This window comes from Aptenodytes patagonicus, chromosome 7 (genome assembly GCF_965638725.1).
Source record: "Aptenodytes patagonicus chromosome 7, bAptPat1.pri.cur, whole genome shotgun sequence".
Classification (NCBI taxonomy): domain Eukaryota; kingdom Metazoa; phylum Chordata; class Aves; order Sphenisciformes; family Spheniscidae; genus Aptenodytes; species Aptenodytes patagonicus.
Window position 1 is genome coordinate 25,456,716 of NC_134955.1, and position 27,351 is coordinate 25,484,066.

The following is a 27,351-nucleotide window of genomic DNA, read 5'->3' on the forward strand; positions in this document are numbered from 1 at the left end:
TTCGCATTAGCCACAGAAGTTGCAGCGTTGCATTTGTATCAGCCTTTATGAGTTGTGAGAAACCACTTAAGTCCTAGAGCTTAAAACTAAAAATAATATTCAAGATGACTATTGTTAATATTCCTCCTCCAAAAGTTATCACTGTCTTTCTCCAAAACTTCATAAATACTTCACAGTGGCATCAGTCCTGCCCCTTTGTGTAGAAGAATAAACGTTCAGAGCAAAACAAGATTATTCTTCTGCACAAAATGTCATCAGCTTTCATATCCATAGCTTTAAAAAAAAAAAAAAAAAGAGACCCATAAAATCTTGTCTCTATATTGGTCACTGTTCACTACTTTTGGAAGTGTTTGGAAAAAGCCAGCCACTCACAAATGACTTCTCTTGCTGAAAGTAGACCGGCATTTTCTTAAAACAAAACACTTTGAGCTCCCTATCTGCCGACTTCCAAATTCTCTAAATACTGTGGGGCCTTTCTACTAGGACACTGATATGACACAGCCTGTGGGAAACTGACTGTTCTTCAGCAGTTTGAATCCAGACATGTCTCCATCATAAGATGTGAAGGTGGCTGTGAATTTTAGAAGCAACCAAGTGAACTATTTTTGAATACTTTCTAATTTTCCAGAAAGTCACACTGCAATAGGTACACAGGAAGCACTGCACTAACAGCACAAGTCATAATAAAGGTAACTCAAGATTTAAAAGCAACTACTGCCAGAACACCCTCTCTCTGCCATGTGTAGAGGAAGACCTGCTGACAGTTGTTCTGAGTATTTAACTATGGAAACCATATTCTTGAAGTGAGAAGAAATGGATGTGTTGACTACAGCCCTGGATGACTGGAAAGCAGTTTTCTTTGCTGAGATGAGAAATTAATTTCATAATCATTCTGCTCTACTGAGTGTCTGGCCTTATAGTAACTACAGTGCCCAGTGTACTAGATGGAGTGTGTGTGTGTATATATATAAAAATATATAAAAGTTCTACAAGCTTTGCAGTCTCAGAAAAAAACCCAAAACAACTACCCTCCCCCCAAAAAAAACCATACACTTATTCCTAAAATTTAAAATCAATTAGGCCTTAAAAAGAACAATTTATTCACAATGCAACAGCAGCAGAATATTTTTAAACAGAGGCTATTTTACATCAATTTTACATTCACCCTGTTTCTGGTTGTTAAAGGACTAAATATCATACAACTGTTTGTGTTTCTCCGAGGAAGCAATCTGAGATTGTAACTAGCCATTGGGAAGCAGCAGAAGAGGAAGATACAGCAAGTGACCGGTCTATTTTACTTCCCACACAGACATACAAATTTACTGAGACAAAGCCAAGGAAACAGGTTTGAATGATTCACCGAGATTCTTTTTCTGCAAGGCAAATGTCTCCATGCTATTGTTGCTTCAGCAAAACATGGGAGGGAAACAAAGACAAATAAATGTATAATAACCATTCAGGCAAAATATGCCAGACAGTGACAAATAACTGATTAAATACAAATTGGACAGCTTTGGTTGTTGGCAGAAACTTGAAGGCATTTTTGTTTTTAAACAGGGAACCAGTGGCAGCATTGTGTGAATACAAGATTTAACTAGCATGGGGGGCTTTTAGGCTGTGTCAGTCAGTGTTTGGGTTTGTTACACTCACTGCTTCCCTTGACCTCCAGTGTATTTATTTGATCTGTAAAAGAGGATCAGAGCATTGCCAAAAGGGAAATTACATCTGTCTGAGCTCTTAACCTATTGTAAAAACCTCTCCTTCGAAGCCAAGCTATGAATACACATACAGCACTTCTGCAGCAGTGATAAAAGATTCCTGGTGCATCATGAAGATGAAAAATGATTCTCAGTCGAGAGGGAAATTGCCAGAGGTGTCAGAAGACATGTTGCAGTGATGTAAACAGTGACACAGACATTAATTTCAATAATCCGACAGTGAAACGGTGCATACCTGAGCTAATTCTTTATGATCTTCCTTCTTTCACAACAAGATTTTGTCCTTTGGGCTCTTCAAAAGCCGTATCTCCATCTTTCCCTAAGCTCCCCTCCCCCAAAGGAAAGCACCTAGAATTTCAGTCCAGCAGGGAGCTTTTCATTAATTATACTAAATAGAGTGATGATCTGGAAAGATCATACCAGCCTTTCAGCATGCCCTCTCTCCCAGCTAAGTACTTTTCAGCTACAATTGATTACCTTGTCTTTTAGGTTTGCATGATTCCATCAAGCGGCAGTGCATGTGGCATCAATAACGTTATTGATATTGTGATGAGCCACATCCCAACCTGGTGCATCCTCCCATCCCACATTCTGTGGTGCTAAATCGCAATAGAGGTTGAAGTCTTTAGAGCGACAGCCTGGAAAGGAAGAGATGGTACTGGGGAGAACTAGCACAGTCGTTGATATTCCCATGACCCGATGATGTGGCATAACATAAAGAGTACCCCTCAATGAGGGCCAACTGCTCTCTCACTAAGTTCCTTTTATTAAGTGCTTTAAAGCCTTGTTGCTGTATGCTGTGTTACATCCATTAAAAAAGGTAAACTGAGTTACTAAAAAGAGGCAGTCAACAGTTTCTTGGAAGCATCCTTTGCTCACCTGCTTCAAAAGGAAAGATTCCCATATGAAAGATATTCACATGCTGATTTGTGAAGAAAGCCACATGCATGCCTTAGCATGCATGCTTGCCTCTTACAGTGCTATGCAAGAATAGTGAAATCTACTTTCAGATGACTGCAGCTATCCCAATGTATACTCTATGCATTTTATCAGATCCACATCTACTAGAGACTGGTTCTCAGTATATGCTACTCCTCCATTATTACCTGTGACAACAGCTCCACACCTGGTACCACACCAAAAATCTCCCTGTGCTATATTTGACCACGACAATGGCCCATTCTCCCATGACATTTCGCCATAGCGAAGACATAGCAAACTACTGACTTTGGAAAAAAGGGCGCAGGGTGTCTGTATGTAGGGACAGGCAAAGGCTTAGCTTCCCTGCACTGCCAATTCAGCAGGGGACACGCACAGATGGTCACCTTGTGCTGAGGCAGCTCAGAAAATGCTTTTTCAAGTAAAAATATAAATGGGTCATGTCACTTTTAAAGTCTGAAATATTCCACTGGCACCAGTTCAATTGCCTCTTAGTTTAGAGGTTTTTGTACAATAAATAAATTTGCAAAAGTGCTAGGTCAAAAAAACCCAAACCCAGTCAGCTCCTTCTGCTCCCATTTCTCTCATCATTACAAAGCACTCTTAGAACTTTCAACTTCAGGGAAATACAAATTCTTCAATGATGAATTATGCAAGAGGAAGGAAATACATGTGGGCATAGATATGACAGAAAAATCTCTTGCAGCACATACGGAATGACAAGGCACAGAGACAGTGCTCTTCACTCTCCCACAACTGAAGAGAGAATAGTTAAATTATACCTGTAGTGAGGTTTTACATACAGCCTTAATCAACTCCGCTTACAGCACAAACACCACAGAAAGGGACACATGACTTCTGAGCCCTTGGTTACAGGATGACAGAAAGCGACCTGGATACACAGATACAAATCCCCCTTTGTCCTTCACTGCAGACTCTGCTGATCTGCTATGTCCTACTGGGTAAAACACACACATTTGTATCCTGCCTGTTCAATATCCAACATAAATCAAGTCACTAATTGTCACTGGAGCTGTTTATTTCTAAAACGGCTTTGTTCCACTGGCCTACGCCAGATTGCAAAACTGTTCTTTGCTCTGCATTGTGGGTGTCGGTCTCTTCCCCTAAGTAACAAGCGATACGACGAGGAAACGGCCTCAAGTTGCGCCAGGGGAGGTTTAGATTGGATATTAGGAAAAATTTCTTCACCAAAAGGGTTGTCAAGCATTGGAACAGGCTGGGAAGTGGTTGAGTCACCATCCCTGGAGGTATTTATAAGATACGTAGATGTAGTGTTTAGGGACATGGTTTAGTGGTAGACTTGGCAGTGCTAGGTTAGCGGTTGGACTTGATGATCTTAACGGTCTTTTCCAACCTAAATGATTCTATGATTCTACAGTGTAAAGTCACCAGCAAGGGGCGGGGGGTGGTGGGTATTGAAATAGCAGAATGTATTTCAGACCAAAACAACGGTCAAACACCTACAGAACTGCAAGAGATTCCATAAAAGCATCAGCATAAAGCGAGAAGTGGGTAAGACACAAGGCACTGCAGCTGAAGCGGGGGGGGGGGGGAACCACAGAGGATATGTGGTTGCTGGCAACATCCCACAGTACTGCTGGCATCAGTGATTCACATCCTCATCTTTACCGTGAATGTTCCACATGGTGGCACAGCCACAACAACATTTCACAAGCATTTTCCCCAGAAGGTACCAAGGTTGAGAGTAACAAAGTCAGAAGTTTTACCATGGGTCGCACTAATATTACAAAAATTAGCATAAAAAGTGAGTGCTCACAGATTCTGTCAGAGTATAGAGGAAAAATTTCCAGTTTTGCACTACTACGAACTTGACCTGAAGGCAAAAGGAAAACAAACAAGCCATGGGAAGCAACTTATTTACTCCCACTGTTCTTCAGTTGCACCAGTTCCCTCAAGATGAAGACATTTCTTTACAGTTATACAAGAAAATTGTGGGGGGCAAGGGAGAAGCCCTGCTGAGGACTTACTGCGAGTGTGACACAAAACAGCAGCCACAAGTCTAAAGTGGTAAAGGCAGCATGTCAAAAAAAGAAAAATTCAGCAAACAGCATCAAGAAAAGCTCGCCATGCCCTACCAGCCGCCAGTTAGCATTAACCGTAGTGCAGCTGCTGGAGCTGCTGCGTCTGTCTCGTTCTTTGCTGGGGATAAAGAGGGAAGAAAGAGCTGTTTGCTTCCCCCCCCGTCACCACTAGGGACTCCAGAGCTCTCCTCTGGAGAGCTCTGGCTCTCGGCAGCATCTTGACACTTGACAGCCCTGGAGAGGGCCCCGCTGCAGAGGAGTGCCGCAGCGCAGCCGGAGGAGCGCTGCCGCGGGGCAGCCGCTTCGGCGGGAGCTGCGAGCAGCGCCTGGAAGGCAGGCAGCACCGTTCTGCTTTCGCAAGCAGAATAGCAAGGCGGGAAAGGGTTTTGTCTCAGTTAATTAGCACAATAAGGAGCCACTGAAGAACTCGCTCTTTCATCTGTCATAGACTCCCCATCCCTTTGCATTCAAAGAGCGCTTTCTCAGGGAGCTGATTGCTAGATCACGTCAGGTGACGCAGTTTTAATGTGTCTCTTGGAAAGGTTTGCAAAGGACTATAAATAGACAATTCGACTCCTAAAATAGATTTTTTTTACCTACATCGTGTTTAATATACTAAACACCCTTCACACGCGATGTTTTTTTATCTGTGTGTCTGAACAATCTTTGGCCCCCATCTCACACATGAAAGCACACGATCTTGCAGGGAGAAATCATCTTTCTCCTACATTTGCACAGCGTATAGCACAATAGGATTACGTTCTTGAGAGCCTAAGAACTGATGTAACAACATAATAAGTAGAAAAACAGTAACACATGATATACAAAACAGACAACTGAACAGCAACAGAACAGAATAAGGATTCAGGAAAGGAAAACGGAACACTTTCAATTATATTTTTAAAATCCAAACCAAAAAGTCTGGGGGAAACATTTCTATGAGCTAGGATTCACATCAGAAAAAAAAGAAATCCACAGCTGGATGATAATCAGTAATAAAATAAAAAAATGAGAAGAATGACATGCAAAGTAGACACTATGAGAAAGTATTTTGTACTATAGTTGTGTACCAAGGTCTCTAAGCACTTTACAAGCAGCAAGCATTTCTCCAGACAGCCAAATACTGGCGAACACTACATTCCCAGACCTAACTTTACAGAAAGGTGTTTTGGCTTTGGGTTTTTTGTTGTTGTTGGGAGGAGGGGTTGTGACAAAAACCTACTCACAAGTCAGGGAGTAACACACAGAAATTTCAGTTTCTAGCCCCAAGCCAAGGCCATTGGACAGCATTTCTCTCCATAGCCTAGACAAAAGGCTCAAAGTTTCAACATTGACTTGATTCATCTTATAGAGCATCTAGCTGGTATAACTGCCTAGGAAGGGAAGATGATCAAGATGCAGCTACGTTATGGAGACTTTATAAATCTTAGCAAGTAAGCGCTGCAAGCAACTAAACACATATGGCAGATCAAACTGTAAAGAGCACTTGAAGAAGTAAACAAGGAGATTGCTTAGCTCCAGATGCTTGTGCAAGGCTTGAGGTTTTCAAGAACTGGCATGATTCCCATCTTGTCCCACCTCTGTTCCTCCACTTGGTCACTCAGGACTCTCAGACTCTGACTCCAGCCACGGGAGAACATTTCTGTCCTATATCCTCCCGCCCAGTTGCTTCCTAGGTCAACAGCTCTGCCGTGGTTCTTTGTCTACAGAGCACAGAAGTAAGGGGCACAGTGGGAGGACATACCTGTGGCTGAAAGCAGAGCAAAGCAGTAAAAGCAGCATAAGAATGTATGAGCTGAATCTAAAATGGGTAGTATGTAAAGATAGCTGAGAGTACGCTTATGCACAGTATTCTTTGATTCATTTCCCCCTCTCAAGCAACTTCTTTAGCTGTTTTCCTCTGATAATGACAGTGCCATCTGCTCTTATCACTTATCTGGTATCCCTACCTTTTGGGTATGGAAACTTATCCCTACTCACATAAAGTATCATCAAATCCATTATGTGCTGTTTATGAAAACACACTCAGTTGCTGGAGGGAAGATCACATGGTTATAAGGAAAATTACTTCAGATAGCAAACCACAAGATACTACGAGGAAATTAAACCCTAGATACAAGTTCTTCACATGACTGTCCTTAGCAGCTGCCTCTTTCCTCAATCAAGTTCCAGAAGAAATGCCTGCAACCTCCCCCGAACCAGCCCTGAGTGAAACCGAACCCCCAGGTTTCCCAGCAATAGTCTGGCAGAATACACAAAACTGCACTGGGCCTGGGAACATCAATCTCTGGCAGAATTTGCCATGCTCTAATTAAAGGACCAGAATCTGTGAAATTATATGCTGATGGGAATAAAGGATGAGTGTGTCGGTACATGGATGAGGGCACTGACAGCATTAATATTATCAGTTGTATTTATAATATACAAGCTCTACAGGCAACTTCTCAATGGCAGCTCACTACCTTCATGTAAAGGACAAATTTGCTTAGGGAGTCTGTATAGTCTTCGTCATTGGAGGTCTTTAAAAAGAAATTAGACATCTGCCAAAAATGACATGAGTATAGCTGATCCTTCTGTGGACAGACATATGGACAGACACCATTCTGACATCCTTCCAAACCCACGGCTATTCAGGGCTGACCTTTGATCTGCCCACTTTTTAGCCTCAAAGTGGGTTGGTCTCTCCCTCCATAAGCTCCATTTCACCAGAAATCATTCCCAAAATGAATATAATCCCTGATAATATGAGACATCACTAAATAATGAGGGGTCTGGAGAACAAGTCTTATGAGGAGCGGCTGAAGGAACTGGGGTTGTTTAGCCTGGGGAAAAGGAGGCTGAGGGGAGACCTCATCGCTCTCTACAACTACCTGAAAGAAGGTTGTAGCGAGGTGGGTGTTGGTCTCTTCTCCCAAGTAACTAGCAATAGGACGAGAGGAAATGGCCTCAAGTTGCGCCAGGGGAGGTTTAGATTGGATGTAAGGAAAAATTTCTTTACTGAAAGAGTGGTGAAACATTGGAACAGGCTGCCCAGGGAAGTGGTGGAGTCCCCATCCCTGGAGGTATTTAAAAGACGAGTAGATGAGGCACTTAGGGACATGGTTTAGTGGACATGGTGGTGTTGGGTTGACGGTTGGACTCGATGATCTTAGAGGTCTTTTCCAACCTCAATGATTCTATGATTCTATAATAGGTAAGTAGACAGGAATTGTAAAAAGCACACACTGAAGCTTTGTGTATTTAAGGTTTGTGAATCACCCCCCTCCCCCAAATTGGATATCTTTAATTCAGAGACAGAAAGCCAACAATGCTATTCAGGGTCAGTTGTCAGTTCAGACAATTTCTCCAAAAGAGGAGCTGTAAAGTGGGAACTAAGGCTCACTGGAAGCTAGCAAGCTAACAGAAAGGTGGATGATCTTCTCATTAATTATGTTCCAGCACCTCAGGACTTGAAAGAAACGCAACACCTGGCTGACTAAAACTCAACCCAGAGACAGGGACTACGATTTCCCAGCTATGTCAGTGAGCAACCAGAGTGTCTCATAATCACAAGCAACACTTTGTCCAAAACTGCAGATATATAAAGGGGAGAAGGGGAGGGTATAAAGCTAAAATATAACAACTGAATCTAAACAATGCTAGAGGGAACAAAAGGCTTGAATTTTTAAACGCTCAATTCCAATTCATGTGTCCAAAAAAAGGTCAGATTATGAAGAGTCAACTACTATGCATGCAAGCCTTTTGAAACAAATATAGCTATTAAAGCCACAATAAGAATTAGTAAGTGTGGAGAACTTTTTAAAGTGACTTCTGCTTAGACACAAGGTCTAAGAAAATCCAGCTTTGAGATCCCTTGATAATTGCTCTCAAGTCTAAAAGGCTCAAATGTGTCACACAGTTTCAAGCTCAGTACAGCTGTTCTGAGCACGCTTCAGTTAACTAGGAATATTAATCAGCTAAATATTACTTCATAATTCTTGGCAATGATGTATATAAATGCCCAAACAGCAAATGACACAATTTATGATGCTTCTAAATTCAGGTATTGAAACTCATTTGCAATCACCTTCCTCCAAACTTAAAGAGAAATTTACAGAAAGTAGGTATTTCTCCCTCTGTCACAAACGAAAAGGATGACCAATGCAAAGATACTTCCACAAATGCGATGTTCTCTCAAAAACATAGGGAAAAGAGCCTTGCATTTGCAGTAGCTATTTAGCTACATCATGATTTCTAGCTTTAGTGCCATCACACACATGAAATACATAGGTAAGACATATTGTCCCATTCTCTGTCAGGTACATTCAATGCTGAGAGTCAGCTGGCCAAATGTGTGCCTTCTTTTCGTAACATATGGCCCAATTACCACTTAGGCTACTATGCAGCAATCTTTTTATCAATTAGCACAAATAGTCCCTAAAGCCTGGGCTCAACTCCTTATTTGATTACATATCTGCCCAGAGCTGTCTGCATAATAAAGTAAAAAATACTCAATCTAGCACAGGAATCTCTTGTTTTTTAAACATCCCATGCTTGGCTAAGAAAGAAACATTAGGAAACACATGACAGTTCTGTTATGCTCAGTAAGCTGCCTTTGCTTCCATTTTTCTTTGCAGAATAGCCATCACCAGGAATTCACCTGATGAAAGAGCTTCTAGGTAAAAACTAAAGGACTATAAGATTCAGTAATGCAACTTGTGGGTCAGGTCGCTTGTATTGCAAATACTGCACTAGTAAGGTGATCCTGCTACCTCATCTTGTTTGCACAGCCACACCTGTGCTCTCTTTTCTTACCAAAGAAGAAAGGCTTTATAGTTACTGAATTCCCATAGGGTATATGGTAAAATGAAACCAAGTCTGAAAGTCTTCAGCAAAACTTAGAGAGTCATACTTCAACCACAGGGGTCACGTCTCTATCTGTTGCTTGTCATTATGAACCTAAACACTCACAAATTGTACAATATAAATGAAGAAGCGGTGCCCCCCAACCAAGGGACCTACAGATAGCCTCTAATGCATTTAATTAGTCAGTATCTGTAAGCACTTTGAAGATAAAAAGCAATGTAATGTGCCAAGTATTACCACTGTGTAACCAGCAGCTCAAAAGCATGTTGCCAAAGTACAGCAATAAGCTTGTCCTTTTAAACCTGTTCATAATAATTATGGCTGTTAACAACAGATATTGTTCAGCTGAATGAACATAGTGAGACTTCAGCAAACAGCTCTCATCAATCTGACATTCTTAACAAACGTCCCTTGCTAAATGTCAAGTGAGATTTCTAGAGGGAAAGAAAAGTGCCTTCCCAGAAAAGCACAAAGTTTATGCAGATAAGAAAAGAAAGCAAGACAGAAGTGGAAGCAAATAACTGTTTTCAAAAAAACCTCTAAAATTACTGCCAACGACACAAACCATTAGTAAGGGCCCAGTTCTAAGCAGGAGAAAGGATCAATTACAGTGCTGCAAACAGCATCTTTTGGACACAAATATTACTCTCTACAGCTAAAGAAAGATAAATACCTTAACTTGTGGCATAGAGGTAAACCATGGCACATTTCATTACAAGTTTATTTTATATGTATAATTTAAATACACAGAAGGATTTTTCTGAAGAGACAATGCCAGTTAATTGAAATAACTCAATGTTGCACTGGAGTTCTAGCTCACAGAATACCCCGTACGTCCAAGACGCTTTCCCTTATGAAAACATAATGAATGGGTGAGCATTAGCTTAGTAGCAAGGAGCTCTTAAAGTGTTACCCCAACACAAACACCCCAGAATTGCCAATATCTCAATATTACTTTCTGTCTGGAAAGTGAACATTTACTGGTTTTTAATCACAAGGATGCCAAAAGAAACATTTTTAAATGGTTATAAAATGCTTTAAAGAGATAAATCTCTAGCATGCCTTACTATGAGCACCCATCTTCCCCCTTTCCCATGTGTATATTTGAATTAGGACCATTTCCATCATGTTAATGCATCTCATTACCAGTAACAGCTGTATTACGGTCCTCTATGCATATGGTTTTGATTTGTGCCATGGCCTTTCATATACATATAAAGTCCTGGCATCAGCTGCCATTTAAGCAGCTGCCACAAGGAGTAATGTGTTTTCAGAAAAGCAAAGGCTGGTGGTTCTCAAAGAAGTTTTGATAGTTTAAAGAAATACAGAAGAAAAATAGTCCTGTTTCTGTAAGGCTTTTCAAGATAGTCCTGAAAGACTTCAAGGACTATTCTTTCTCTCTAAGCTTACAAAACTTCGTGGACACTTCCATTTTACAGGTACAGATTTTTTTTTTTTTTTTTTTTTTAATGGGGGACAAGAAAGAGAACACATTCTATTTCCAGGTTGAGTCTAAAATTAATCATGCTTACACTAAGTAGAATAGTGGGGTTTTTTTCACAATGCTGGATTCATACGTATTAATGACTTATGAAATCACTTAGTCCATCTGTAAATCAAGCCACTGAATTTCCTACTGCAAGAGTAGTTTTATATGGCGGGCAAGAATAATAAGATATCATACTTCAAGAGTCAGGTTGATTAACAGAAAAATGAAGATCATAGAATCATTAAGGTTGGAAGAGACCTCTAAGATCATCGAGTCCAACCGTTGACCCAACACCACCATGCCCACTAAACCATGTCCCTAAGCGCCTCATCTACTCGTCTTTTAAATACCTCCAGGGATGGGGACTCCACCACTTCCCTGGGCAGCCTGTTCCAATGTTTCACCACTCTTTCAGTAAAGAAATTTTTCCTTACATCCAATCTAAACCTCCCCTGGCGCAACTTGAGGCCATTTCCTCTCGTCCTATTGCTAGTTACTTGGGAGAAGAGACCGACACCCACCACGCTACAACCTCCTTTCAGGTAGTTGTAGAGAGCGATGAGGTCTCCCCTCAGCCTCCTTTTCTCCAGGCTAAACAACCCCAGTTCCCTCAGCCGCTGCTCATAAGACTTGTTCTCCAGACCCCTCACCAGCCTAAGATAACAGTTACTCAAATTCAGTCACATACTCTGTTATACTGCTAGTGAGGTACACTATAGATATGTCATCACTTTCCAAATCATTAGAGACTAGACATGACCGGATTCCTGATAGAGATGTAGGTTTCATTTCTATAGTCATAACTTCTATTTGGGCCAGTTTTAAATTGAGGTTATTAAAGACAACTTCAATATTTTACAGCTGTGGAATCTGCACAAAGTTTAGCCCTTTGCCATAGCACTGGTGAAGAGCTTTCATTTAGAATAGAACTGAAGATTTCAGGTCTTCAGACCTTATGACTTAAGAACCACCTTAAAAACATGACCCAGGTAAAAGTAATGTGATTATACACACCAAAATCTACATGAATCATGAAACAAGAGTTCTGAACATGTGATATTTGTCTCAATGGGATTTCACTCTGATTCCTAAGGATAACTAACCCTACTAGCTATTCTAGCATAAGCAGCCAGCTAGTCTCTCTCAAGGGGAAATATTCATTGTGCATCTAGAAACTAAAAGACAGTGATTTGAAAAGCACTTTATAGATCCAAAGTACTGTCATTTACTTTCTGACACTCCACACTAACCAAATCCACCCTGGCAAAAGAATCCTGTGCTGGAGCAAACAGTGCAGAAAAAAATTAGAGGAAAAAATAAAAAGGAGGGGTGGAGCATCTGTGTTCTTCCATCTAGGAAAGATTTTTTTTATATAATTTTAAAACGTTTTCATTGTTCCGAGGTGTGAATAACCATTATTCATCACAGTTGCAAGACTGTTTTAGTCTCCTTCATGCAACCAAGCACGTTAAACAGCGACCTCTGCAACCCTAACACAGATGGGGGCAGAGATGGCTTACTGACTATTCACATTTGGCAGTCCAGTAACACACACACACAAAAAAAGATCAGAGGGGGTGATCAAAACTAATACACCATAAACAAAAGCCTCCTGACACTTTCTCTAAAGATTAAGGCCTTCCTTTTTTGACTGATCAGTGTCTGAAATAAGCTTAGATTATTGTCCTGCTGCTCAATTCCCTCCCTACTCAGTGAACTGATTCAGCAAACTCAAGTTAAATACTCCCTAACGGAGTATTTAATGCCCTGAACTTTAGCTAGCTTTTTAGCTCAGAAGCGGGTAACGATGACATTAAATTTCTGCATTAGAGAAGTTATTGTTATGCGAAAAAGGGAGGGGGGGATTGGGAGAGGTAATGAATGCATTTTACCTGATTTTTACTGGATTGATGTACTTGCCTGTAAGCATATCAAGCCACATCAATACACGCAGCTAATGAAATAATTAGTTGTTGGAACCATCACCTTATGTTTGCTTAGAGGAACTCGGCTTTAATGAGGTAAGCTAGGCGGAGTTAGGGGGATCCCTGAGGTCGGAGCCGAGCCCTGCCCGGCTGCGGGAGGCGCCTGCCCGCCGGGGAGCGCAGCCCCACAGCAGCCCCTAGTGCCCAGCGGCGAGCACGGCACCTGCGCCAACACCCACCTCCGCGTCCCCCTCGGGGCTTCTTACCCACTCCATTCCCTTTAAAGTTGCGATTAGGTGAGAGAAATCATGCTGAACCGGTGCTTCACGAGCCCTGCCGGTGACTTAGTGTTCCCAAGGCTTGTGATGCACCATGATAAATTGAATTTAGAAATCATGCTTCTTTAAGAGCTATGCATAAAGCAGTTCCAGGTCACCAAGAAAACAAACTGATTTTTAAACGGTCTACTTTCAATCATGATAAAACTCAGTAAGGAGTCCAGAAAAAACAGCAAAGAGAAAAGCTTGAAAGATTTAAAGTAGAGATAGGGCTCACTGAAATGCTGTCTTTTAACGCTTGGCTCCAGATATGATCTTTCAAAAAGACTGGCCAGAGGAAACACCACTCAGATCTGCTCCTATAGGAGAGGAGGCAAAAGGCTACAGTAAGCAAAACTTGCAACTAATTTTTGGAGACAAGGCGGGGGGAAAGGGAAACACTGATTCCAGCTCTTTAGCTGAAACTCAACCTTCTTTCCACAAGTTGCAGGAAAAGGAAAAAAGAAAAGGTCATCTAAAAAAATTCTGATAGTTTTTCACCTCAGAAGTACAAGAAGTTTTAATGTTTGGAACAGAAAAATTGCTTCTGGTGTAGCAGAAGTGAGTATGACAGAAGCACTTCAACCTTCTGAACAAATAGATAAGTGTGTATATATATATATATGTACACACACACCCCCACATTATTTCTAGCTGTAGAAATGGGAACAGGAATGCATTTCTAAATAAATACTGTGCTACTCTCTGATCAAAGTCTGGAAAGGTTAGTGTTGTGCAGTGTTAAGAGAACAATGATGAAAGAGACGAGTGGTATCTGTATTTATGAAGATTTGAGATCAAAACTTGAAGTCAACTCAAGTTGTTTCATAAAGCAAAGTAGCCCAAAGTATTTTGATACAGACACAACCTTGTTCTGACAGTGACAGAACATCATGACAAGACTAAAGTGTTATTAGTTGTATTACTTAAACTGTAGTTAGATTTATGTGAAGGATGGTAGGGACTATCTTGAAGGATTCAGTGCTGCTGCTTCTTATTCTGATCTGGAAAAAAAATTTTATTTTAAAACTTTCTTGAGGAAGAATATATATACATACTACTGAATGCATACACTCTGTTTCAGTTTTGCCTCTATCATGTCTGAGAATTGAAAACTTCAAACCCCCCCCATAGCTTCCTTACTTCTTATCGCGTTGTAAGTTCTTAATGCATTAATTTCCAAAAACAGAAGTCAAAGCTTCCATCTTTATGAACCTTCCTTCCCCATTTCACACAGTCACAAACAACCTCTTCTGATTACACTGTTGTGATATTCATTTTACCTAATGTAGATGAAGCCTTAAGTATAGAAGTAATGTTAACAGCAAGTTTACTTAACGTTTTAAATGTATCCTCTGTACCACAACAGAAGCAATGGGGTAAAAAGTTATACTGTCTTCTGTGCTTCAACTCTAGACAAAATCCTAAATGTAAATATTTGCTCTGTAAGGAATACACACTGAGGGGGGCGGAATCTACCTTTTAATCATAGTTTTCTATTTTTGGATCCTCCCATCAAGTTCAATAGAAAATTACATCCCAAACATTAAATGCTATGGGATAGTTCAACAAGTCCTACAGGAAAGTGCTATATTAATGTTTTATTATAGCCCATAAATTTAAGAGTAATCACCATGTAGTCCTATTACTTTTCAATGGAAGCCTATAATCTTCATATCCATTAAATGTCATACGGATCTTCTTCAGGGTACAGATGTTCCTCTAAATCTGTGACTGTAGATTCATGCACCATAGCCTTACCTTCTCTAAAGCTCTTGCTACAGGGGTTATTTTACCAAACACTGCAAGTAGATCCTTTGCTGGGATCAGCTGGCTAGACTGCTGTAGGGTCTCGTAAGCCCCTGTGCTGCTGCAAGGTCCGACCTGTCAGTGTCCTCAGAGAGTGGTGTCAGTCCTCTGGTTTCTCTATGCAGCTACAGAGCAATTAAAGCAGCACGACACCTGCATGGGTTTTGTAATATTCATCTCTATTATTCAAACTGATATATATACTTATTCCCACCATTCTGCTTTTGTTGTTTCTACCCTTGAGGGAAACACAATCAACCTTGCAATTCCACAGCATGATTTGTAACATGATATATTAGCATAAGCTGCAGTACAGGCTATGGTTGGAACTTCACACCCACTGCGAACCAGGGGCTATGCAAAACAATGGAACGTGAGACATCACCTGCAATACAGCAAGTCAGAACTTCATGGTTGATTTAGTGACTCAACTCTTGCTTAATGCTTCTCAAATTATTCTTGGACTAGCTGGTATGGAAGAGTCAGAAGTTGTTTGCGTATTTCATCTCCATCCTTACCAGCATAGGGCAAGCAAGCAAGCAAAGAAAAAGAATGAAGTAACTATGACAATGTTTAGAAACAAAACCAAAATTAACCTTGCTAATAGTCTGGTTCCTCTTTATACCCTAAAACGACACGAAGGCTGCCCACTGTCTTGACATGGTGACCCACCTTTGTTGCCCTCTCATCCAACATGAGTGGCAGTTGCACCAGTTCTAGCCAGGGCGTGGTGCAGGTAGTTCAGATGTAGGCATCTCCAACATGATCCATTTCTCTGTCATCTCTGTCCTGCGCTACTGCAGTATAATTTTAAACCCATTTGGCCACTGAAGGTAATGCAGAAGGCAGCAGCAAGGCAACACCAGTGTTCTGATCCTCACTCCTGCCTGCGGAGAAGCAGCTTAATAGAATAATTTTGGCTTTAAAGGTCACAGGTAGCAAAAGATCATATATCTGAACTTCAGTCTTGACCCTTACTGCATTGCATTGATTGCGCATCCTGTTTTGTTCCAGTTCCACCAAGTTAAATAGGTGGAATATCAGAAGGAAGGTATTGCTTTGTCTCATGAAATGACTGAATTTTAACAGCCATTCAACAATAAATTCAAAAAAATGATTACTGCTTGCCGAGTGCCTGCAAGTAGAGATTGAAAGCCCAAGCAAGTAAAAGCATTTCTTCATCTTATGAAACTCAGGGCATTGTATGTATAATGAAATGCCATTAAAGATATTTGTTACTGTAATACAGAGAAAGCAAGTTAATCAGAAATAGCACAAGTGTCAGGAGTATACAAGGTGGTGGCAGGGAAGCTTCCCATTTCTGTCCTGAGGGGTAGTAGCCATGCACTGGGGGAGCAATTTACCAGCTTAATGCAATAGCTCAATAACAGTTTTAGTAGTCTATACAATATATAAATCTATACATTCTCTACAGTACAGGAAAACAGGTCATAGAGAAAGCAAAAGCAAGTAAGACAGATCACAGAGTATCTGCATATGGTTATAGTAGATCAAATATAAGACTGTTCTTCTAACCACAGCTACCTGAACTTTCATAATGTCAACAGGTACAGAAAAAGAGTGCATATTGCCTATTCTATTGGGGGTTAGTATGTCTAATGAGTAGGGCAACAAGAGTATTGATTAGGTGTATTACTTTCTTTTGTTGGGAGACAAAGTCTACATAAACAATGGAATTCAAGGACTTCAAATCTGGGGCAAAAGCAAGGGTAAACAAAAATTAGTTTCATTTCATATCACCCACACATCAACTCCTTCTCAATATTAACCTCAAGTCACAAAAATAAAATGGAGAACTGTAGGGGGGGAAAAAAGGAAAACACTAGAGCTCAAGCAACAGACCTTAAGATGTGATGTTAAAAAAAAAAAAAAAAGGCATAGTTTTACACTAGTAGTCTTGCCCAAAACATTTTTAGTGTAGCTATGAAAGCCTTTTGCTTTTTCCAACTGTATTAGCTGTTTAAGAGATATTACCTAACAAGGTAGTTTTCATAAAAAGTAGGAGCGTATTCATCATTTGTTTTAGAAACTGAAACAATTAAAGCGTTTCCCTTTCTTTGTAGTATTAAAAATTCAAACAGTATTATACTAGCAGAGGGCAATTTCCAGTCCCATTACTAACAATGGTATAAAGCCAGTGTAACCTTAAATTCTCGATGTTTTCTAGTGCCTGTGTTATCCTACTAAAATCAACTGCAACATCAGGGCCTTTTGTGGAAGACATGCTCTTCTTCCTCCAGTGACCTTTCCTCCACTGCTTCTTGTAGTGCTTACCACTAGGCTTAAATAATTAAACATGCTTAAGCCTGAAGTGATTGCAGAAATGCACCTACATTTTAGAAGTACTATTTAGACAATAATTTGTAGAACAACAACAGGATGCCAAATGCTTATTCTCATAAACTGACATCCTTATTGGAACCACCTACTCATTTCCATTGCCTGAGGGCCTGGACAAGATCATGAAAGCGGCCTTCTAGTACACCAATTACAGTTAAACAATATGGAAAGAACTAAAGAGACAGCTATCAGCAACATTGAGAGGTAAAAGAATTTAAGTGTTAAAAGCTCAGGCATGGTTTCTGATAAAAAAAGAGAGCACCGTCATTGTACAATAGACATTTAACCTGGACAAAATAACCTCAGGAAGTAATTACTTATGTTACATTTAGAAATATGTGGTACTTTCTCAAATATTCACAGAATTAGAAAAATCATGACTTTCCAAAATGCAATTTCTCCTCCCTCAATATAACACAAAACTCACTTCCGCTAGCAAAGTAAACATTTATGAATATCAGAGTAGTAACTTTATCCATTTCTACTTCCTCTGCATCCTCAAGACCATCACTTTATAACATTTTGCTCCTAAAGTTGCCCTCCCCATATCCAAAAGTGTAAAGAGAAAGGTGGTGGTGGGGAAGCATATTTCCTGCTGACAACACCAGAAAGACTTCAAACTGGCTCATCCCTAACGAGAGACAAGGAGGTAGGTTTATGTCAGACAGATAAGAGATGATGAAATAAGTTAGGCTTCTCCACTGCTAGACCTCAAAAGCTTCCATTAAGTTCCAGATGGAATAATCATTGAAACGCTCATGATTCACAGCACAGCTTTGATTTCAAATGGGAAATTACATTACACAAAAGAAAGTATTTTGGACAGACCTTTTACTAAGATTCCCCCGTCTTTCTACATTCTGTAAAAGCATGTCTAGTAGAACATACACATTCCATATGTTAAATGAGGTGTTTGATAAATAGACATAAAATTAATACTCTTCGAAAGTTTCACACAAGTCTTCACAAGAAGGAACTCATGGGATCAAGGAAATTCCACCCTCTCTTTCTAAACTTCTAATCTAACACATCCCATACAGGAAAACAGCGTAATTAACACCACTTGCTTGGTGGCAAATATTCCCCCTGAAAGAAGAAAAGTTCAGATGTAGGTAGAACTCCAGAAATGCATCTCTCTAAAAATAGGACAAATCTAAAGCAGACTTTTGACGATTCATGTATTAGAAAGTATTATCCCAAGCCTGCATACTACAGAATGGAGTTGATATATCTGGAGACAGGTGTGGAACTTCTCTATTCATCTAAATGAAAAGAAAGATCTTGCATCTCCGCCTAGTTCAGAAAAAGAATATAATAAGAAGAATTAAGGCAGATTAAGAGACTCTTTTAGACAGCTTAAGACCCTTAAGCACACATTCCCAAGCCAAGTAATTATAATATAAGAAGTCTCCTAGTTACCTCTCTCAACTGTCACTGTTTTCAGTATTGCATAAAGCTGCTTAAACTATAAAGCTGATTGTCAAGGGAATCCCGGTTTGAAGGGATCTTTCGTGGATTCAAAGGGTCGTGACTTCTGTAAAAGGAGGGCATCAGGTTACTGCAGCAAGCCCTAAATACCAATGACAAAGGAGGAAAAGGAAAGCTAGTAAGTCAGACTATGCTGCCTCTGCCTTACTACTCAGCTAAATCGCATGGTAGTTGCAGGGCAGGACAGAGCCGAGAAGGACTATAGCAATCCTTGCTCCCCTGAGGCCACTTTGTTCTCCAGTGAATAAATAGTACAGATACTCTGCTGCAGGTCACAGGAAAACAAGAGGTGCCTCTGAGCAGCGCTGCTACGCACAGCCCACTCCACTGCAAGCATCCACTGAAATTTCAGAGGCAAAAACCCCACGTGGATCAGGCGTAATATGAAACATGAAGCGGAGAAAGAAAATGCATGGTATTTACTGCCTGACAACCAGGTTACATTAATCCAGCCATACGTTAACTCAGCCAAAGTCCTTTGCATATTCTAGAGCTGATAATATAAAGTCATTCAAAATTTTTTTTAGTCACTAAAAATCTTCAAAGCTTACACAGTTTTTACTTAAATTTTTCACTGGAAGACGTGGGTGATTACATAAAAATTGCCACATAGTCAAATATTCTAAGGCCTAGCTCATGAACTCCAGAAATCATAATACTTGGGTTTCTAGAAATGAATTAAAATACCTACCCATTCAGTTAAATTGTGTCATAAAGGAAGTATGAAGTAAATTTTCAATCCATCAGTCATTTTATTTGAATGTTATCTCTGGATACTTAGGCTCTTGCATACCTACACATTAAATTACCTCTTCTGCATGCCTCAATTTGCTTCAGACTTCCTGAATTCAGCTGATGCAAATGTTAACTGTTGTGAACCCACCACTTCTGTAATTCTCCCAACAATCCCATCTAAACTCAGGTTTAGCACACACCCATATAAACTTCTAACCATACAAAGCATCTTGTTTTCCTGGGCCTGCACCCTTCTCCAGTTCACACACTCCTTTCGCCCAAACGTGGTCTAAACTATGTCTCAATTTTTTTCAGAACTAGATTGCACTTCCACCTGAGACGAATGATTGCATAGTTGAACAGATAAAGAACATGACTTTAATATTTACAACCTCGTTGCAGTACAATAATTGAAGAGTCTGTGGTGAGGCAGTATTCCCAGGAAGATATGTGCTTACTTGATATTTATTCTTACTCAATATATATTCCTTTGCTTAAGGAAACTGTAGCTCAAATTTCCTATAAAAGTCCAAGGCTTAAGTTTTCAAAGCTTTTTCAAGAGAGATCCAAATCCCTTATGGAGTTTTGATAATGCCACTCCTGTTGCCAGACTTGCTCTATCTACCCTTGCTCAAAATAAAAATGAAGAATTGGGACCTGACTAAGTGGCATTTCTGAAGCATATGCTTGAGGTGCTTAAAAGAACATTCTACAGCCTGTTTTTCCGCACCCGAACTGCTGAAATACACTTTCACCACATGCAAAAGTAAAATTTTCTTCCATGTGCAGTCTGTACAATGCAATCCCTGCTTGTACCCTTACAACAATATGAAACTACTTTTGTCTTTGGGGTAATCTCTGCACTGTCTTTCCTTCCTACTTTGAGTTCACCCATTCCACTCTTTTCTCTCCAGTTTTTACTATTGAATCTTCTGCTTTCCAGAAGGGAGCTACTCTTGCAGGTTTTAAGAAAATTGTAGGTAGATCATTTAGCTTCAAAGTGCCTCATTTTCTTCCTGAAATAACTGAGGGTATAGTGAAGATTTATAGGTTTACATGAAATGCACCATTATTATAGCGAGCAGCTCCAGAGAAAAGCCTATAAATAAAAATAGGTTGAAACAAACGCAGCCTCAATGTGAGAGCCTCTGTAGAAAGGCTTAATCTCAGAACACTCACCTTTCTCTTTGTCCCTTCAACTAGAAGCTGCATGATGCTTTCAACAGTGCTTAACTGATGAACAGTATGGGGTGGGGGAAATCACAAAGGCAGAGAAGTGCCATCCCTAGCTTTACCTAATAATACCAAAATGATGTCTTATTGGTTTAATAAGCTGGTGATCCACCACATACGTAGTGCAGAAGTGTTGCTTTTCTTTCTTGTTTGCCAATTTCTTTCTGGGACAGCAGAAAAGAGAGTAAAGATTATATACTAGTAGACAAATTAGAAAAAGAAAGCCAAGATTATATGGAAAATATGCCCACTGCTTGATAGCCCCACATTGCACTGGTAAGATTTTCTCCCTTGACTAAACAATAGAAAGGGAAGGACTCTTTTGCTCCCACAGGGACTTAAATTAAGCAAACATTTGAAAAAAAAAAAAGTTACTGGCCTCCCACCTCAGTTGTCTGTATCTTTACCTCATACCAATTCAGCTCTTTCAGAGAAGCTAAACAAAGAAGGATATAACCCTGTTCTTACTCTTGTAAACAGGATGAACAACAGGACTGGAACTGACAGTCTCTAATTACTAGTACGTGCTGGACTTCATGAGCACTTGACATAAATTTAACCTACCAAAACAACATCTTAAATTGTCGAAGAAATTAAAATAATGGGCCTCATGGAAAATCTCCTTTCCATGGGTTGCAAGCTCAAAGCTATGTCAAAAATGCAGCAACAGAAGCCCTTTGTATTTGCAGTTAATGAGCCTCATTTAAGCATGCTTTTGTTTTACACTGATGTTTCTGCTAGCCTTTGTAATGCATAGAATACCTACCACTGATGGCCAGCTGAGTAAAGAAACTTTGGCAAGTTACAAAATAATTGTTGTCCACACAAAAAGTTTCTTCAACACACACCAGGAAGAGACCTAGATTCTTTGCTACACTTCTGCCTCTGCAGTGTATGTTCCGAGAAAGAAAGTCTCCAGTTTCTGAAGAAATCTCTGCCCACCACCTTCCTCCAGGATCGGTAGGATTCTACCTTACGTAACCACTCTATGTTTGGCAGCAAGAGCTCTTACATGGCAGCATCTTGCAGATTTTGAGAATACAGAAACAGTAAGTTTCCTCCTCAGCAATATGAAATAGCTGTAGAAAACTCAGCATACCACTCGGGCATTTGAATCTTAACTTTGAGAACGTCACCATCACTACCTTATCAACCCTAACAGTAACAGCCTCTAGAAGCAAATACTTGTATATGTATACCATGCTTTCAACACTCCTCTTTTGGACCACTCCTGAAAGCTACAGTGTCTAAGACAACATTTTTTTTTTTTTTGTTATAAAACTCAACAAGAATACATGATCTTTTGCATTAATTTCATAGAAACTTAAGGAACTCTAACTACTAAAGGATACCTTCTTGGCTACCTGTCTGTGGAAGGCCAAATAACAGGTAGCACCACAAAGGCTGTCTTCCTTAAACAACCTGAGTAACTGTCCTTTTGAAAAGCTAAGAAATTAAAGAATCTCCCAGACAAACTTCATTCTCACACTTCCAACTAGGAGTACTGAAAGCAGAAAATTAATTGGTTTTAATCTGCTGCTTAAGAGTTTTGAGTTTATCTAACATGTTTGCTTGCCAACCCAGGAATTGGAATTTTGGGTTCTGAGTCTCCTTCATTCCTAAACCTTATCCTTTGACATGGAATGAAAAGAAATGGGAAGGAGAGCAATGTGGGCATGGGGGTGGGGGGAAAGGGGGCAGTAATTTACTGCAGTCAACTAACTTGTCAACTGAAAGGATATATTTGTAACTTCATTTTTTTCTTAAGTGGCTAAAAGCAATAAATTTTACTTACTATTAATTCTCTTAAAGTAAGAGATTTAAGAACACTAACTCTACCCACAGGAATTTCCAGTGATTGTACCATTTGTCATTAGAGAAATACACATTCATAAGCAGTGTGTGTTTACTGATAAACCACTCTTTTCTGGCTCCTTATTTCAAAGCCAGGTTCAGTGTCATCATATCAGTGTAAGATAATATTGCAGACCAACACGATGAGTCAGCAATCAAAACGACATGTTCTGCCATCCCACAGAGCTTGTTCTTTTGGTTCAAGTCCTGGAATTGCTGGTACATCTCCTCTCTCCCATCCTCCCCTTGCTTGCATGCCGCTGCACAGCTCCAAGATTGACTTACCAGTTGTCAGCCCAGCTTGTTTCAGAAGGAAGGAGGAATTCATGTGTTAAAGTACCCTGGGTCTTAGAAACACAGAAGCATGTGCTGGAGGAGCTTAGTGCCTGGTTGGCTGACTTCAGCAACGAGAAGAGGAAGCTGCTCAATTAACTGGAACTAAGTGAAAAAGAAATTTCAGTTTTCTTTATCTTCCACTTATTTTTAGAACAACATTTAGATAATTCAGCTCATGAGGCTCTCATTGTACCCATATTCCTGCTGAGAGACTTTACCTATGATACAGTCACTGCAAGACCCTTGCAGGCCTTCCCTTCGTATTTCAGCAAGATGTACAATGCGTAGTGGATTGAGCTCATACAAGCACCCAAACAGTGAGAAGAAAGCATTTTCCACATTAGGTGAGACTGAAGGCGTATGGGGCGTTACACTGTGAAATACAATTAAAGTGGAAGGGCCACTAAAATGAAACACTTGACATTCTCACAGTTCTTTTTAATTGAACGTTAAAAAAAACCCCACACATGGTCCAACTGGTGCTAAAGCCTGTTCCCACATAAAACCTGCTAGCAGTGAGTATTATCCATTTCCATTCTTGCCATAAGAATAGCAATGGTATTAGAAACCAAAATTGATCCCATGATATAACATGTTATATACAATATTGTGTATAAGACCTACAAACAAAAACAAAAAATAGCAAATCTGACAGTATAATTAGGCAGTCAGAATTGAAATCCAGGAAAAGTTCTAATCAAAATCTACTAAACCAACAGAAATACTTAGGTAGGGGTGAGGGGAAGAAACATGACATTTTGTCATCAGTGAATCTGTTAACATGTAAAATAACCACCATTTGCTTTAGTCTGCAGTATATAAGGAGGTAAGACTACATGCAAAAAATCCACACCAGTCTCACTTCTGTAGGGTTGATGATCAACAGAAATAGATGATTAATAACGTCTGAACACCATATCAAGAGAGCAGTGACATCTTTTCTTTTCCAGCATACAGGTGACTACCCTCCCACTCAGTTTAGGTCATGCAACACTACTAAATTATATCCTACACATCAGAATATGTAGAAATACTAGTGGAGCAAATGTGTTGTCTTTTTCCCCAGAACATGAAAGTTGTTTCATCTCCAGGCAGAACGTTTCCCCCTGCTTTCATCCAGTCAACGTCTCTGCTTTGATGGTCTCATTACATACTTCAATTCTAAAACCAGGGTAAGGCTCTAAAACTCATGAGTTTTCATTTCTACAGACACACACTTTTTTTTTTAGCCCTCATTACACACAGACTGTTCCCCATAGTTAAAAGAGAGCATAGCTCGTTGCCTGGTGAAACAGATGCATGTGCTACACGCGACAGGGCTTGAGGGAAGTACAATGAGGGAAAACTATGGCAAACTGCATCCTGCCCAGAAAGAGATTTGTTTTGTCATAATCATATAGAGTAAAGGCACACGCAACACAGAACATCACTTCCAGAAAACGAGGGGAAACACACCTATAACCAGTTCTCCTTTCTTCCTTAATCCCTCTTTAAAGCTATTATGCAAAACCAGTGGGAAATAGAGGGACTGACTGACAGGATGCAGTAACATAAAGTGATTTGATTACTCTGAAGCAGAGCCTTTTCATTAAGTTTTTAGCTTTACAACACAGGATCTATTACAAGAAGGGTCATTACATTTATTTGTACCAAATGGATCAAAGGTCCATCCTATTTCATGTGTCCTTGTATTTATAAATCTTACGTAAGTCCCCTTTTCTTTACATATATTACATATGTATACATACAAACGCAAGCCCCTCAACATTTGATTATTCAGTAGAACTGTATTTTGATCCATGTCTTTTTACACTAAATAACCTGCTATGCAGTCTTTCAAATAGATACCATATCATTCAATATTAGTCATTCATGTTCATATAATTGAGAAGGAGTAAGTACCTAGCAATTCCATTTGGAGAACCAAGCATCTTTGAAATGCATTTACAGATGGTTTTCTCACCTCCTTGGGAATGCTAAGTACTATCAGTGCAGCAATAAAAAAAAGCTCAACTACAAGAACTCCGATTCTATTGCAATGCAATGGTATTTTATTTCTATTATTTAATGGAAAGATGGGAAAGGCTACAACAGTCATACTGTTCCTGCAGAAACTGCGTTGGGGGGGTGCAGAGGAAGGGTAAGTGCCAGGTTTAAACACTGAGTAGCACCACAGCTGTATGATTGATAGATCTCCAGAAATACTGGAGTGCCATGAACCATGCTGGGTGAGACATTTACTTTGGTCACCTGAGCACTTGGTAGCACCTCCATCCTAAAAATTAAGGGCCCACCAGAACTCATTTGTGATTGGCACTCTGTTCCATATGAGTTATTACTGTTTGGTCCTACATATTTCATACATTCTGTAGCTGAAAAAAAAAGAAAGCAGCAGCATTCAAAAGGTTAATGAGAAGCAAACCGATGAACTTCACATAAAGTGATGCACAAATCCTCAATTTCCATTCTGCTACCATCTACTTCCGCTAACAGCAGCAGAAGCAGCTTTTTACTTACATATTCATCATTCCAGATCTGACAAATGCAGAGAAAAAAACTAGACAAGATTTATGAAAATATGGAGATCTCTATTGAAGATACTGTATGAGCTATATTTCTTGCCCATTCTAGATACTTTCCAAATATTTTAGCTAATTTAATAAAAAGAATTCTCTCCCTAGAAATTCTAATACCTTTGAAATGAAAGGAGCTTTCTAGTGCTATTTAACTAACATTTTCCAGCACTATAGATCATTATTTTGCAAGCATTTTTACTGTGCAAATCGCAGGCAGAGAAGGGAAAAAAAAACCAACCCCAAAACAGAAAAGGAAGTAAAAAGGGGATACAAATTGCAAGCACAGACTTTACAAACACCACACTCCATATGCACCCAGTACTCACGTTTTAGCTTTTTTCCCCAGCTCAAACAAGCAAGCAGGAAACAAAAAAAGGAAACAGAAGAGGTAGACAAACCCCTGGGCTTACCTTTTGTACAGTCCCTCTGTAAACTTCTCAGAAATTTAAATTCCTCCAGCTGGATTTGATTCGTTTTGCTTTTCTCTTTCTCGAGTCACACAGAAGCAAAACAATTAGTTTTCAGAGGTTCCATTTACTGCTTTTCCATCCCCAGCAAAATGCGTCCAGGAGACTATGCCAAAAGTAAGCCCAGAACTCAAAGGCAATTGGAAAAGGCAACGTAGGGGGTTGCTGAAGGACCAGATTGTGAAATTCAGTAGCTTGAGCACAGAAATATCCTACTGTACAATGTACCTGGCTTCTTGCTCACCAAAAAACTGTAGTGCAAACTGTCAGTAGTAGCCTCCAATAGCTGCTGTGTGTGCTGCAGATGGTATGTCTCACTGTTACCTTCCCAGATGGGTAGAGGATTCAGAGAGCAGCAAAACCAGGGGGTCGCCTCCAAACCAGGTGGATTGCCAGCCACTCATTCACTCAGTCCAATTAATCAAGACAAGAACAGCTCAGTCACCAGAGGTATCTCCTTCCAGGGTGCACAGGATTATGGCAAGGTTATTAATCTTGCTTTGCTGCATCCCCCCACCCCCTACATTCAGCAGCCTGCACCGAGATGATTGCCAGCTCTGTCTCTGTCCCTGTTCTACTGCATTTTGCTCAGCCCTCTGTTGCTGCAATTGAAACACAGAGGAGGGAGGAATACTAATAAGGTGGTTAGCTACAGTTTCTTTAAGGCATTCTACATATTGTGTGTGCGTACGTGCATGTGTGTGCATTTTCCATGGGGCGATCTGGATTTCTTTGCAGCTGAAATAGGACCTGTTTCTACATCAAAGTCTGAATTAATCTGGATTATCACTTAATGAATATCAGAGCCAGCAACTGTATTTATTTTACTTAGGATAAGAGGAGGGTACTAAGTGGTCTAGAAGATTAGAACCGCAGTAGTGGTTACAGGGGGAGGGAGTGGGGGCGTTGGTGTAGAAACCACTACACCCAGAAGAGCACGTCAGGTTAGAAAATTTGGTCCAAAGTGACTCATTTTAGCACTATTTTGGAAGTCATTCTTATATCCTGTACCAGTCAGGATTTTAAAATCAGCACTGTATTATCCATCTCTAGATTAGACAGCAATACGCAGAGTCAAGTAAATATTTTTAGAAAAGAAAGGATTTCTGGCAGGAAAAGAGAAATTTAGAAAGTTGGCCAAGGCAGACATCCAGCACTGCATTTCTGAAGGTGCTTGAAATTCCCTCCTGTACCGA

General features: G+C 40.1%; 1 protein-coding gene across 6 annotated transcripts in view; it reads right to left on the bottom strand.

Annotated features, from left to right (window-relative positions):
- LRRC4C (leucine rich repeat containing 4C) overlaps nucleotides 1-26,703 on the bottom strand; it is a 603,191-nt gene extending 576,488 nt beyond the window's left edge. For all 6 annotated transcript variants that reach the window (XM_076344391.1, XM_076344392.1, XM_076344390.1 and 3 more), the window contains exon 1: nucleotides 26,099-26,703. The gene's annotated coding sequence lies outside the window, so the exon portion shown is untranslated. The remainder of the gene's footprint in view (nucleotides 1-26,098) is intronic.
- Nucleotides 26,704-27,351: the final 648 nt, after the last annotated feature.